This window comes from Schistocerca piceifrons, chromosome 5 (genome assembly GCF_021461385.2).
Source record: "Schistocerca piceifrons isolate TAMUIC-IGC-003096 chromosome 5, iqSchPice1.1, whole genome shotgun sequence".
Classification (NCBI taxonomy): Eukaryota; Metazoa; Arthropoda; class Insecta; order Orthoptera; family Acrididae; genus Schistocerca; species Schistocerca piceifrons.
In genome coordinates, this window is record NC_060142.1 from 133,013,831 (window position 1) to 133,024,063 (window position 10,233).

Below are 10,233 nucleotides of genomic sequence, written 5' to 3' on the forward strand. Positions count from 1 at the left end.
AGCTGAAACTTGTTACAGAACTCAATTAGTCTTTCTCCTCTTTCATTCCTTGTCCCAAGCCCATATTCTCCTGTAACATTTTCTTCTACTCCTTCCCCTACAACTGCATTCCAGTCGCCCATGACTATTAGATTTTCGTCCCACTATACATACTGCATTACCCTTTCAATATCCTCATACACTTTCTCTATCTGTTTATCTTCAGCTTACGACGTCGGCATGTATACCTGAACTATCGTTGTCGGTGTTGGTCTGCTGTCGATTCTGATTAGAACAACCCGGTCACTGAACTGTTCACAGTAACACACCCTCTGCCCTACCTTCCTATTCATAACGGATCCTACACCTGTTATACCATTTTCTGCTGCTGTTGATATTACCCGATACTCATCTGACCAGAAATCCTTGTCTTCCTTCCACTTCACTTCACTGACCTTTACTACATCAAGATTGAGCCTTTGCATTTCCCTTTTCAGATTTTCTAGTTTCCCTACCACGTTCAAGCTTCTGACATTCCACGCCCCGACTCGTAGAACGTTATCCTTTCGTTGATTATTCAATCTTTTTCTCATGGTAACCTCCCACTTGGCAGTCCCCTCCCGGAGATCCGAATGGGGGACTATTCCGGAATCTTTTGCCAATGGGCAGATCATCATGACACTTCTTCAATTACGGGCCACATGTCCTGTGGATACACGTTACGTGTCTTTAATGCAGTGGTTTCCATTGCCTTCTGCATCCTCATGTCTTTGATCATTGCTCATTCTTTCGCCATTAGGGGCAATTTCCCACCCCTAGGACAAGAGAGTGCCCTGAACCTCTATCCGCTCCTCCGCCCTCTTTGACAAGGCCGTTGGCAGAATGAGGCTGACTTCTTATGCCGGAAGTCTTTGGCCGCCAATGCTGATTATTTATCAAAATTTAGGCAGTGGCGGGGATCGGACCCAGGACCGAAGACGTTTTGATTATGAATCAAAGACGCTACCCCTAGACCACGGGTAAGTAGTACACGAATATGTAATAGAAAATGTGGGTTCCTATTTTTTAAAAAAGCATTTGATATACGTTTGACCTATGGCAGCGCCATCTAGCGGACCAACCATAGCGCCATCTGGTTTCCCCCTTGAATCTAGATGAGTTTCGTTCTTTGTAGTTTTACCGTTTGATGCTTATTTCGTGAGATATTTCGTCCGGTCACTATCAATGAACCACCCTGTACATGCAGCGGTATGAGATCCAGTATATTGAGAAATGGTATCACGTCTGATGTCAGTAGTTCAGTTTATAACAATACATCATCGATTCAGGTGGCAGAGGGTGGAACCCTGTATAAAGTAAGTTGGCTCTGTGCTGTGTTAGCGTGGGCGTACGTGCGTTTCGTGCAGATAAGAAACTGTCACCATTAGTAACAATGAGTACTGTGTACATAAACCACTGTTGTGACAATGTCACAGCCGACGAAATGGCTGCAAGGATTCGACCGAGTCGCCAGATACAGAAGCTAGGATGACATGATATGTTTGGCAAATGTGTACTTTCACTAGGACGGCACAGACCAGCACTGATACAAGAAAAAATCGTCATTGGATAGGCAGCGAAACACTGACAGCAGTGTAATGAAGATAGCCCGCCAACAGAAGCAAAAAAAAAAATTCACCCAATGTACCTGCTTCTTGAGAACAATCGTGGGAAAATTTTCTTTTCTAAATGATCGCTACAGCACTGTTTGACATTCTTGAGCTAAATGGGAACATTAGCAAATCCTGAAGAAGATCATTGCTGAAGGATCGAAACGTCGATTGTATAAGAAGAAATTTAGGAACATCACGCGGGCTAACAATCTATAAGATTTTATCTTCGATGACAACGGCCGCGAAAGTATATGGACCTACATAGACGCAGTAATCACGACATAATGCGTATTTACCAGACCAGACCGAGGCGGTGGCAGACCGCAGAGTAGCTTTCAGGCTTTTCACTTACACACACACGTAAACACACAGACACGCAGTTGCTGCTCCTAGGGACTCGCCGCAGCGTTCACTATTCGCCGTGTGGCTTTGCCCTCAACCGCCGTGCCCTTCTAATGCCAGCTAATGAGAATTTGTGACGCAGTCGGAGCATGGAAGGGGCGCCGTCCTAGTGGAGCCAGAAAGGCAGAATTTAATAAGGACGTGCCTCTGAAGCAGGTGGCGCTGGTGGGAGGGAGTTGCAGGCTAGGGGCTGGGGGACCACCCACGACGTGGCACAGCGGGGGTCAGTGTGTGGCCGACACGATCTCCGTCACGTGCTTTTTGAGGGACAACACAGCAGACAAGCAGTACACACCACATTGTAACATCCCTGACGTGATTTTTCGTGGGTTACATTTGTATTCAAAATTTAGATGTATCTTTAACTTTTGCATCAGTCGTACCAAGTGCGTTTTACTAACACCTCCACTGCACAGTGTGCACTCGACAAGATACAGATGCTATCATAAAATAATTTCTCTTAAAATATTTCAACTCCATCAATATTTTTACTTATAAGTACTGTAAGGAACAGAAGAGGATTTGCCGACATTAATCAAGCCGCATCCAAAGTGCTCATCAATGGACGCTTGGTGGGGCCCATCACCATCTCATGATAGGACAGACAAGGGTGCCCGCTGTCGACGATATTGTATGCCATCGCTGTCGAGCCGCTGCTGTGTGGGCTCCGAAATCGACTCAAAGGAATGAAAATAAGGCACAACAAGTTTATATGCAGAACATACGCAGATGACCTAGTGCTTTTAGCACTGTTAGGCGACGAGGCAAGAGCGGCCCTGCATTGGATTAATTTGTATTGTATGGCTACAAGAAGTCGGATGAACATGGCAAAGTTGGGAGCGATGAACATCGGGAGAGGACTCCTGACAGGAAGTGTAGCACCATTACAGCCGATCAACAAGATGAAATTCCTAGGAATGATCTTCGCTACAGACGTTCGACGCACGGCGGCACTGAGCTACAGACATCTTCTGCAAACAATTCGTGCGAGTGTCCGAAGTCACAGATTAAGGGCACTGAATATGATACACCGGGCCACCTTTGCCAACACTTATCTATTCTCTCATCCGCCGGCCGGAGTGGCCGTGCGGTTATAGGCGCTACAGTCTGGAGCCAAGCGACCGCTACGGTCGCAGGTTCGAATCCTGCCTCAGGAATGGATGTCTGTGATGTCCTTAGGTTAGTTAGGTTTAATTAGTTCTAAGTTCTAGGTGACTGATGACCTCAGAAGTTAAGTCACATAGTGCTCAGAGCCATTTGAATCATTTCTCGCATCCCCCACCTGGCACAAGTTCTTCCTATGCCGGTGGTGTTGGCGCGCCGAATCCTGGCGGCATTAGGATATTTTGTGAGCACGTCTGTTTTTTTAGGTCGGATAAGAAACCCTCACCCTTCCTTGTAGTCGTGGAGGTCTTGGACTAGTCCACGTACGCGACCGAGCAGTGGCTATTTACGTAAGCACGATGACAAAGATGTGGACACGGCACCGGACAAGTCTGACGGGCACCTTGATCGACGAACTGGCTCCACCTTCTCGTTCGACACCAGTATCGGTGTCTCAAATCTCACCATCGCTTGCCCATATGTGAACCTTTTTTGTGGAACACAGTGATGTACATATGGAACTACCGACTACCAGGACGGCAACGGCACGTGATATATATCGCATCTTGACTCGACGACGGCCGAATAATGCCGTACTGCGCCGCCAACCAACAGTTACGTGGTCAGTGGTATCGCGTACAGTTCACCGCCCACACCTTGATACGGGAACGCGCGCACTGTGGTATGAGGTGGTATATGGGAAATACGTAACACGTTCCAGGTTGCATACAATTCTTATGGCGGATGAGCCACTGTGTCCACAGTGTCATGTCATAGACATAGAGGAACATCGCCTGATATGCGGGCCTTCTGCGGACGTATGATGTTTGGTCCAAAAAATGATCGCCTTCCTCCTTCGGTTGGTGCCGCAAGCAATAGAACCACGGATACTACTTCTCCCAGATATGACCAATTATCCCCGAACAAAGCCAAACACAGTGACTTGGATTGACTGTTATGTACATATGGAACTACCGACTACCAGGACGGCAACGGCAACTATGACTGTGCTTTATCTTTTTCGGGACGGCAGTAAGAATGTACTCGACTTTTGGGCCTTACTACAAGAATGTCACTCACAGCTTATGAGACATCCATATCGAACATATTACGCTAATTTTTTAGGGAGTGCCTTCCTCGATCCCCCACCCAGTTGGTGTGTCCCGGGTAGGAGAATGTAATTTGCCTATAAGTATCAGTGGAAAGGATCCAATACCACACGCGAAGATGTACCCGACACCAACGCGAGGTATAAAGGGATTAGCGAGGTACACGCCCAAGAAGAGGAACGTGGTCCATTATTGTTTTGCACTGACAGAAGCAGGATTTTTTTTCACTATTATGTATTAAAAAAAGTCCACTTATTTACGTTTCCCAGAAACGTCTTCTTACGTTTCCCAGTCTTCTGACTGACCCGCCACGAATTCCTCTCCTGTGCCAACTTCTTCAACTCAGAGTAGCACTTGCAACCCACGTCCTCAACTATTTGATGGATGTATTCCAATCTCTCTGTCTCCCTCTACAGTTTTTGCCCTCTACAGTTCCTTCTAGTATCATGGAAATCATTCCCTCATGTCTTAACACATGTCCTATCTTTCTGTCCCTTCTCTTTATCAGTGTATTCCACATATTCCTTTCCTCTCCGACTCTGCGCAGAACTCCTCATTCCTTACTTTATCAGTCCACCTAATTTTCAAGATTCGTCTTTTATCACCACATATGTGTTATATAATTTTAATGTGTATCTTATATAATTTTAATGTGTATCCTGTGTATGTTTTAGAATCGGATCTCAACCAAGCAACTGTTTGGAATGTGACCTGAGTTCAAGTAGGTACCCTTGCCTTGGGCCGCCCAGGGTGGCCGGGCGATTCTAGGCACTACAGTCTGGAACCGCGCGACCGCTACTGTCGCAGGTTCGAATCCTGCCTCTGCCATGGATGTGGGTGATGTCCTTAGGTTAGTTAGGTTTAAGTAGTTCCAAGTTCTAGAGGACTGACCATCTCGTAAGTTAAGTCCCATGGTGCTCAGAACCATTTGAAGCATTTGGACCTTGCTTGGTTAATTAAATTTCAGCATCTTTTGACTACGCAATGAAACTCTTAATCAAAGCATTTATTTTCTTGTGTTGTGGTCGTTTAATCATTTAAAATCTTTTAAAACTTGGTAATTTTTGTTGTCCTAGTGCATTTAAAGGAATACTTGAGCTATATATCTTTGGAATCTATTTTTTTTCTCTTTTAAATTTCAGTGCTACTTAATTTACACCTGTATTAAAAGTTCCATGTAATTGCCTTATAAAACTGTAGCAAATGCATCTGATTTTGGCTCTTTGTTGGATTGTTTTTGAAAGAAATTGTTTTTAAACGTTTCTGGATTCATCAACCTATGGCTTTAAAATTTAATTCATAGGAAACTGTCTTTCAAAGTTACTGTGAACAGTCTTGAGTGCCTCTGGGACAAGTTCTTAAATGTTTACTAGACTAAGAATTCAAATTTGTTGAAAACTGACAGTAACAAAATTAGTGAATGGAATGTTTAAATCGCCGGCCGCGGTGGCCGTGCGGTTCTGGCGCTGCAGTCCGGAACCGCGAGGCTGCTACGGTCGCAGGTTCGAATCCTGCCTCGGGCATGGGTGTGTGTGATGTCCTTAGGTTAGTTAGGTTTAAGTAGTTCTAAGTTCTAGGGGACTTATGTCCCATTGTGCTCAGAGCCATTTGAACCATTTTTTTGAATGTTTAAATGTTACATGCCCTGTGCCTAATACTCCCAGATCAAGACACCCTACCATTTCCATGGCAGCAGAGCGTGGTTATAATTGGAACTGGACAGTAACTGAAATATTAGATCACTGTTACTATAAGGCAGCTTAGGCGTCAGTTTGGTCGAGTTATGGCACTGTATTGCGTGAGTAATTTTAGTGGTAACGATATTTTATGGATAATAATTTTTGTAGTGAGGCAGAGTCAACCAGCTAACAAACCCTTGTGTCTCGGCACCCACCTTTGGAATTAGGGAGTAGGGATTGAGCCATTCCAGGAATGTCTGAGCATATAGATTTCAGAGAGGCTTGCTGTGAGTGCAGTGTGGCTGGTGTTGTCTGTTACTAAGGAGGAAGTCGAAGCACCGTCGTCTGGTACGGGGTTTTACCAAGTCTGCCTAGGGACGACAGAGTGAAGACACTGTTGGCTGAAGTGCGTTGGGGAGCAGCCAGTCTTTGTACTGCAGTCAGAGAGGTTTGACTGAAGAGCAACGAGGGCGCTGCCAAGTTACAGGCAACGAGTTGTACCGCATTCCCGCCACTACTCGCTACCGTGTGTGGAGTACGGTGCCAGGATGGACGTGGTCGGGGGTGGGGGGGGGGGGGGAAGGAGGAGGAACGGGGGTGGGCGTGGGTGATTAATTGATCCATTTAATTAATTCGCATATCAATTTGAAATCAAAATTGCACCTGTAACCCCAACTCCCTCTTACTGGAGTCATGTTAGCTGTGATTGCAAGACGATAAACAGCTGCGATGCCAGTAATCGCTAGAGTGAAGTTACTGTCTGCTCGTCATCGTCATGGTTGAACATGTCTGTGTTGTTCTGGTAGTTTGCTGTTCTCTTTACTGCTATGTGCTGCTGCAGCAGTGTGATGTGTAAGTAAAGTATAGTTCACCAACATTTTAGTGACGTTGGTTTGCAGTCAGTGACATTGATTGGTTTTTGAGTGACGTTGTTTGGCAGACAGTGTCGTTGATCAACATTGTTTTAAGATGTCATTGTGGTTTATTCACGATTTGTTTTTAGTGATTAGCAGGCCAAAATAATTTTTTTCCTTTGTTTTTTAAATCGTGAACATGATGAAATACAAGTGAATGTTAAACTGTGTTATGATCAACGATATGTAATAAGCTGCTTGTCTGTTATCAGTAAATGATGACTTGATGGTTAGTAAAATCACCAGCACGCTGCATTCCTCACACCCACATTTCTGTCGTATCACAATTATTTTGTAATTATTATCTGGTCATTTTGAGCTAATGTTCGAATTATTTCGTAATAATTGTCTGGTCACTCTAAGAGCTGTTGTTCGAATCATTTCATAATCATTATCTTGTCACATTATGATTGAATATGTCGGCTTGAGCATTGGCGCAGATTCTAGGATAATTCTATACTTACAATAAATTTAAAGCAATTAATTTAATCTATGTTTACGCCGTAATCTTTAACTTTCTGTCAGCAGAAGTAAGTCATCAAAAGTGTAATCAGGGAGCGTAAAAGACATGACAACAGTCCGCTAAATGCTTCATTAATTAACAGAATATTGTTAAGCTGTGATCAATTGCCATTTAGTGAAATTTGAAAGAAAGCTATGGGCTTTTAATCCTAAAACTTTAATGCTTTCTGTTCGGTTTTAAGTGTTTCATATTTTTATTGGGTTTGTGTACTAAACTATTCAGTTGTTCTTATTAGGAGCTACACAGTAAACAAAGCCACGTTTTCAAAATTTTGTATTTTCTAAAGGTAATTGGGACTGTCAGTAACTTTACTTGTGTGTGTGGAAGATGTTAATAGGTAGCTGGGACTCCTTGGAAAACAAAAATATATTCTGAAAGAAATCTTATTTTGATGAGAAAATCCATCGGCATGCTTCAGTTCCTAATCAACGAGTTCTCTGCCGAAGATACACATTCTATATCGTGTTTATTAGTCAGCTAGAAAAGCGAATATTACGGCAAAAATTCTCGCGGAAGGTCAAGTTGTCATAATAAACATTCTAATTTCTAACCAGAAAACCTGTGGAGCTACAACTACATCTATACTCCGCAAGCCACCTTACGTTGTGTCGTGGAGGGTACTTTCGGTACCACTATCTTTTGGGTCGAAGTAATATGTTGGCTGACTCTCCCTGTGACGTACGATTTCGACCATTTAACTGTACGTACGTTACAAGGTTCCAACGGCGACTCTACGAGCTGTTCCGGGAAAGGCCTTCCAGGATTGCTGTCTACCTGGAAAATCTTAGTGGAAAAGGTTGTTGGCTGTCAAATGTCCTATTGTTGTTGTTTTGTTGCTGTCTTCTGTCCGAAGACTGCTTCGATACAGCTCTCAAGGTTAGTCTATCCTGCTCAACCCTTTTCATCTACGCATAGCTACTACAACCCACGTCTGTTTGGACCTGCCTACTGTATTAGAAACATGGCCATTCTCCATAATTTTCCCCCCTGCCCACACTTTTCTTCATTACCCAATCGATAGTTCCTTCATGCCTCCGGAGATGTCCTGTCAACAGCCCCTTTCTCTTTCTCAAGTTATGCTATAAATTACTTTTTTCCCCTTATCGATTCTGTGATATCGTCCAGAGATTGAGGTGCCACACCAAAGTCAGCAACGCAAATCGATATCACAGATATTAACGAGGGCCCGGTGTATTCGGTAACAAGCAATGGGAGGCATTCCAGAAGTCACGCCCTTTCTCTCACTATAGTAGCACCCTGTCACCGAAGTCAGTATAGTGTCGAGCATGCAAGAGCTCTGTCGAGTTCTGGACCGCAGTGTGTAGAACAGTGACATTGAAAGGTTCTGCTGCATATGTACTTCCGTAAATGTAGCACGCTGTACTGCAACAGAACAGGTTGTTATCCTGGACATCAAGTACTGCTTACATAGTTAATGACAGTTGTAAATTATCAAGCAATCCTGTGCCAAAACACTGTGTCAAAGTTAAGTAAATAAAGGTAATTAATATTTCGTGTACTCTGTATTGACGAGCCTTCTCCCAGAGCGATTAAGGAACCCAAAGTTATGTCCAGACGAAAGTAGTTTCGTCTGGTCGTGACAGATACAGTATCTAGAATGAAATTTTCACTCTACAGCTGAGTGTGCGCTGATATGAAACTTCCTGGCAGATTAAAACTGTGTGCCGGACCGAGACTCGAACTCGGGACCTTTGCCTTTCGTGGGCAAGTGCTCTACCACTGAGCTACCCAAGCACGACTCACGCCCCGTCCTCACAGCTTTAATTCCGCCAGTACCTCGTCTCCTACCTTCTGCATGGTTTGCAGGAGAGCTTCTGTGAAGTTTGGAAGGTAGGAGACAGGGTACTGGCGGAATTAAAGCTGTGAGGACGGGGCGTGAGTCGTGCTTGGATAGCTCAGTGGTAGAGCACTTGCCCGCGAAAGGCAAAGGTCCCGAGTTCGAGTCTCGGTCCGGCACACCATTTTAATCTGCCAGGAAGTTTCATATCAGCGCATTCTCCTCTGTAGAGTGAAAATTTCGTTCTAGAAACATCCCCCAGGCTGTGGCTAAGCCACGTCTCCGCAATATCCTTTCTTCCAGGAGTGCTTGTTCTGCATGGTTCGCAGGAGAGCTTCTGTGAAGTTTGGGAGGTAGGAGAGGAGGTAATGGCGGAATTAAAGCTTTGAGGACGGGGCGTGAATCGTGCTTGCGTAGCTCAGTGGTAGATCACTTGCCCGCGAAAGGCAAAGGTCCCGAGTTCGAGCCTCGGTCCAGCACACCGTTTTAATCTGCCAGGAAGTTTCAGATTCAGTATCGCCTCATTATCCGACGTGTAAATGTAATCAAATGGTTCAAATTGCTCTGAGCGCTGTGGGACTTAACATCTGAGATCATCAGTCCCCTATAACTTAGAACTATTTAAACCTAACTAACCTAAGGACATCACACACATCCATGCTCGAGGCAGGATTCGAACCTGCGACCGCAGCAGCCACGCGCTGTAAATGTAATAGTCGTGTAGCAGTACGCTTCAAAGGCTTTTATTTCATACTGGTCTGAACTTTTTATTATCTGCGTTTCACATTGTTATATAATCAAAGAAGACTTCCTAACTTTTAAACTTATATCCCACACTAAAAAAAATTCGGCGTGGTACCTGTGATTAGTACAACGGGTTCCATGGAAGTCGAGATAAATGTCCCACATAGCATAATACTACTCCATCAGCCTGTGTCGTAGCGCCGCGAATGTTTCGAGCAGGCGTTCACCTGGAGGACGACGTATCCACTCACAAGCATCGGCCTGGTGTATCAAGAAACGTGATTCACCGGACCACGCAACACGTTTTCAGTGATGTAACGTCCATTGTC

General features: G+C 44.5%; 1 non-coding gene across 1 annotated transcript; it reads left to right on the forward strand.

The window, feature by feature from the left end:
* Nucleotides 1–9,266: 9,266 nt before the first annotated feature.
* Trnas-cga lies at nucleotides 9,267–9,340 on the forward strand. The gene has a single exon. It is a non-coding gene; the product is annotated as a tRNA-Ser (tRNA).
* The last annotated feature ends 893 nt before the right edge of the window (nucleotides 9,341–10,233 follow it).